We start from the raw sequence: 5,458 nt of genomic DNA on the forward strand, positions 1-5,458 counted from the left end.
AACATAGTTATAGCACCAGCAATATCATGGAATGACAAGGACTGTATCTCCCGAACCTGCTGCGGCATCAAACAGTTGCGGACTCAACCATTAGCTTCACTGCACAGTGGGTTGCAGAAGAATCAAGGTATTCCAGTTTCTCAGGTTGTAAAGTGGTTAGGCATGGACGGAGAAGATATTGAAGGTCTTCTAGAATACCACGGGTTTTCTCTCAAGCAATATGAAGATGCTTACATGGTGAAAGAAGGTCCATTCTTGAGTAGTGATACGGATTTTCCCACCAAGTGTTCTCAACTTGTACATCAGAAAAGGTCTGCAAAAGTAGTCTTCGATGTGTTTTCTTCTAGTCAGGTGCCAATTATGGATGGAACTTGGCAAGCTATGAAGGCTTTGGATGTTCCAGTTGATAAGTCTTATAGGGATACTTAGTCTAAAGAATCTACAGTTGCTTCCATTGTCCCCCCAGAAGAGGAAATGCCTGATTATGAAGAGGATGAGCAACTCAATGATGAAGATCAGGTCCAACACTGGCAGATTCTTCAGGAGTCTGGAAGTCATCAAATGGAAGAGGTAGAGGAAGTAGACAAGTTTCCAGTCTCATTGCCCATGCCAAATTTGAGCGTAGAACATGTGACACCCGGATTTGTAATAGGAAAGTCTAAACTACCTTTGTCGAATTCACTGCAAGAGCATCAACCAAAGAAAAAAAGTAGAAATGTGTTTGCTTCTGAACTAGAGTTGGACGTTAACAGGAGTCTTATTCCGGTGGAAGAATGCTTAGTGAATCTAGTTGAAAGAAAGGATGTATCAAAATCGTTATGTGATAAAGCTGAAACACGTGGTACAGAGAGAGTCGAAGAAGATGAGAGTGTCGTAATTGAATCTGAACTTGAAGAAGAGAAAGAAAGATTGGCTATATGGATGGCAGAAGCTAATCGTGCTAAATTGAACATTTTCCTAAGGAAATGGAAGCGTCAGGCAGAAAAAAAGGTGCACAATATGCATCGCATGAAGGCTGCTAAAGCTCTGAATTCTCTCTTTTTGGGCCCTCCTGTTAGATTCAACAAAGTGAAAGCATGCTATGAAGAATTCGTGGCATGCATACCCACATGTCCTCCACCGGCATTAGAGATCAAGATTGATCAGATTATAAGAGAAATACGTAAGAGACATGAAAGAATGTGGTCAAGACTAGATGGGCCTGAGAAAATCATGCCTATTTAAAAAAAAAAAAAAAAAAAAAAAAAAAAAAAAAAAAAAAAAAAAAAATCTCATGCCAAGTGTCTATGTTGGGAGTTAGTGACATGTTCTCGAATGCAAGATAACTTAGGCCATTCTATGGAATCATGTAACTTTCACAACACCATGGTGGGGCGATGGTTGCGTGCTGAATTAATGAGCAATGGTGAAATAGACAACAAAGAGTGCAAGTTAGATATGACTATTTTAAAGAAATGAAATTCCATGGATACTGAAGGCAGTGGCACTCATGATGTGTTAAGTTTGTCCATTTTGAGAGATGTGGCTTTTGATGCTGACAGTCTTGAAAGCAATGAGGCTAGCTTAGTAGGAGCAAGCAGCCTTCTGTTTCTATTGGCTGACAATGTTCAATGGGATCTTGAACGAACAAGACTGCAGTCTCTTGTAAGGAGTGTTCAACCGGGTTCCCACTTACCTCTCCTGATCTTGAGCTCTGGAAATGTTGAAGGAATCACAATAGAGAACCTGTTAGAGCTTCATAAATTGGATAGGATGAGGATTAATAGCTGGTCTGTTATTCTTGATAGAGAGAATGAAAATGATGTCAAAGGGTTTTTTTAGTGATGATTGCTTAAGAGAGGGGTTATTGTGGCTTGCCCATCATGCTCCTTTATAACCAAATGTTTATCCTTTAGACGTTCGAGATCTGGTTTTAGAGTCTCTGGACCGTCATTTGAATGCCCTCTTAAATGTGAATCCATCAGAAGTGACACTGAGGGATTGTATTGTTGTTTTCAATTAGGCATTGGAAAGAACTGAAAGTGACATTGTTCCACAGCTCAGAACAGTGTTCCTGGTTGGCCACCACCTAAAATTAATGTGTTTGATGATATTGTGGAAGGTGGATTTCTAAACTCATATTTTCCCAAGTCTGGATGGAACGTGGTTTCTAACATTGATTCAATTGTTCATGCACTCAGAGTGTGCAAGCTTCCCTACTTTCCTTCATTAAACTAGGGTCCTGTTTCTTGTGGGGTCAAATTGCAAGAATATTCATCATTGAATTTACATCCTCAAATTAGTGCATTGGATGACGTCCAAGAACAGAAAACATATCTTGAGAAATCCTTATGTCAATATTTGACTGAGATAAGATTGGCAAGAAAAGGTGATTTGATGATGTTGATGGAGGCTGATTTAATGGTACAAAACAACACTTCTTATGAATGCATTGGTTCTAGAAGTCTTATTATTCCAAAATGGGTTCCTATATATCGAAAAATTTACAATTGGCGGTTAATGCTATTAGCTAGTGAACCTGCTCCTGTTGCATATGTTTCACGACCAGGCACCATTGTTTCAGCAGGAAATGATGTAAAGAACCTTCTTTCATCTACTCGTCAAGTCTTTATATCCTCTGCAAGTGCTACCAAAGTGGAACCTTCATTAAATGAAATGTTTGAAGCAAGTTCCAGGGCTCTATCAAGGGGTTTAAGGTTGGCACCTAATGGATAGATTCTAAAAAATCAATTCTTGCAGCATGCAAGGGAAGGCAATCAAGAATCAGTGGTATTGGATAAAATAACCAGAGAACTCAAGGATGCACCTGTGCAATCACCTCTGATGAGCAAATTTTTTGGTAGAAAAAGGTGGCATGGAAGAAGTAAACTACCAAATTCCAGATCTTGATGAGGTGCAACACACTATAGATTTTGGTCAAACAGAGGAGGCGGCCTTGAATGACACAAGTCTTCAATACAGGTGACAATGCATTATTCAAAAATCGATTCCATAATGGCATACCACAAACAAAGGCATTTTTGCTCGCAGTAATATTTTGGAATGTGATTACCAACGACATGGTTCACTTCCAAATTATCAAACCAAAAACGAAATCCAAGATTCCTTGTGCTATTTAAAGACACTTTTCTACAGCAGTTTGATTTTAAAGAGACAAGTCGAACAACTTCCGATGTGTGCCTCAGTGGAAAGAATGTGCTGCTACAAGCATAATTCAGCTGCAACAAATTCTTAAGTACCCTGTAGTTTGGGTGTAAGTTCGATGAAATAAATTCATTACCTGACTTGACTTTTTCTTTGGGTCGAATACTAGTTTTAGTCATAAAGAATGAGAGAAGAATATCATCTGAACTTAATTGAGACTCTTTGAAGTTGGTTCCATTTCGGTCTTAGAAGAATCTTGAGTGGAGTATCAGTGAGAGGGATAGATCAAATTCTATAAAAATGCATTTTCAGACCATAATATAAGGGAAGGGGGAAAGAGTTGAACACATCAATATTGTTGTAAGTAGTGCATAAAGGAGGAGGCTTTGAATGACACAAAAGGTGAAAAAGTCGAAAACCAAGCGGTGAAAAAGGCACAGGGAAGGAAAAAAGTCAGAAACCAAAAAGCCAAAATTTAAATCAGAGACATCTACCAGGGCAGAGAAACAGGATTCGATTTCCTATTTTTCACTTCAGTTATGATATGCAGCTACAGTTGTCGTCTTTTTATTGATCATCAAAAAAGTTTCAAATGGAATAATGTAACGCTGCTCTGTCCCCAGCACAGATGGACAACTCTTTCCCTATCTTCGTCGATTGGTTTTCCAGCTCCCTACTTTTCATCGATTTGTTTTCCCTCAGATGAAATTTATTTATTGTATGATAAATCATTTGTGGAGAGTTCTGAGTTCTGGGAAACGCTGGAGGAATAACTCAGCGTTTGGCTGTACAGATTGACAGAGAAATAATTAAATGGTGCAGCTATGATTTATAAGATTCTTGTGGTATGAGTTTTGGCATGTGTTTTTCTCTCTGTTTCATATGTATCCTGTGATGTTTTTCATTTCATTCATGAATGTTTCCAGCTGAATACTTTTAAGTGAGAAAGGTAGAATTCAGTCATTGCTCTGCCTTGAGGAAGTGTTCAGTCTTTATGTGTTTTCTTCTGCCTGGAAAGGATTCATACATTAATGCCCTTTTCAGCTTTCTTAAACAGTCTTTTCACCCCATTTAAATTCAATTCGATTGCTAAAACCTCATGCTTATCTCGCCTTATGAAATATCCTGTGCCTTTGGTTAAATCTCTGCTCATGCTGTCCTTGTCCCATGCAACCCAACAACTTAGTCATTAAATCAAATATCCCTCATTCAAATTCACTTTACTAGCCTAAATCAATTCCCATATAAAGTCATCTCGGACTCTATTGATCATTTTATTGAGATAGACTCGGAGAGAGCCCTCTCCTGTCCTCGTAGGGCTAGCTACGAGGCTGAACTTGGTTTGATGTTGCCTTGAACCTCACCTTCATTCAACCTGAGGAAGATTCGATCGCTAACACTCCCCTCCTCGGAAAACGCTGAAACTCTGGATTCGAGCTCTACTCAAGAAACCAAGAAAAACCCAAAAAGCTTTCCTAGAATGGCCTCACACTGATCTGCGTCCTAGCTGCTAGGAAACTGCCCTGTTGCTGTTGCTGCTGCTGGAAATCAAATGAGGATTTTGGGCTACTCCCCTCCTTAGGAAAGGTTGAAACTCTCGAATCGAACTCTACTAAAAAAACCCAGAAAAGCCCAGAAAGCTTTTCTGAAATGGCTGACCCTCGAAAATCACCCCCTTGGGGTTCTATGCAGTTCCTCAAAGACGCTGATGAAACAGCTGATGAAACGGCTGTTGAAATGCTAATGAATCTACTGCTGGAGTGCGAATTGAAATACCTTGCCCGAGAAAGCACTCGAAGTCCCCGTGGGCTAAGGGTGAGATCTTCGAATGGAGACACTCAATGCACTAAACAGTGCTGCAGACTAGCTAAACAGCCAGAATGCTCTAAGTCGAAATGACTATAACAAATGCTCATAACCATAATGACCCCAAATGAGGGGGTTCCTCTCTATTTTAAAGCCTCTACCTCTCACAATCCCTAGGTTCACTTTCTCCTGCGTGATCCCCTTCTTTCCATGTGTTCTTCCCTCCTGCGCAGTCCCTCCATGTGTCTGCGTGGGCCCAATTTCTGCGTCCCCCTTTGGCCCCCTTGGCTCCCCCCTTATGTCACAACGTTGTGCTACCTAGGAAGTGACTTTTTATTCTAAATTGAGTTATGTTCCCCCTTACATTTTATTTACAAATAACTATAGAAAGCAAAAATCGAACAAAATCGAATATTCCAATTAGCCATAGCTAATTAGGAATATTACACTTGCCACCTGTCATTTGCATTCTACTCATGTCATAAGATTGCATATCAAATAGATACCA

The 5,458-nt window shown here is 39.8% G+C and overlaps 1 pseudogene; it reads left to right on the forward strand.

The window, feature by feature from the left end:
• Positions 1–474: 474 nt before the first annotated feature.
• LOC149175823 (SAC3 family protein B-like) lies at positions 475–2,715 on the forward strand (annotated as a pseudogene).
• Positions 2,716–5,458: the final 2,743 nt, after the last annotated feature.

The sequence above is a fragment of the Pinus tabuliformis genome, chromosome 4_1, assembly GCF_031772625.1.
Source record: "Pinus tabuliformis cultivar Carrire ecotype Pingquan chromosome 4_1, CPIR1, whole genome shotgun sequence".
Classification (NCBI taxonomy): domain Eukaryota; kingdom Viridiplantae; phylum Streptophyta; class Pinopsida; order Pinales; family Pinaceae; genus Pinus; species Pinus tabuliformis.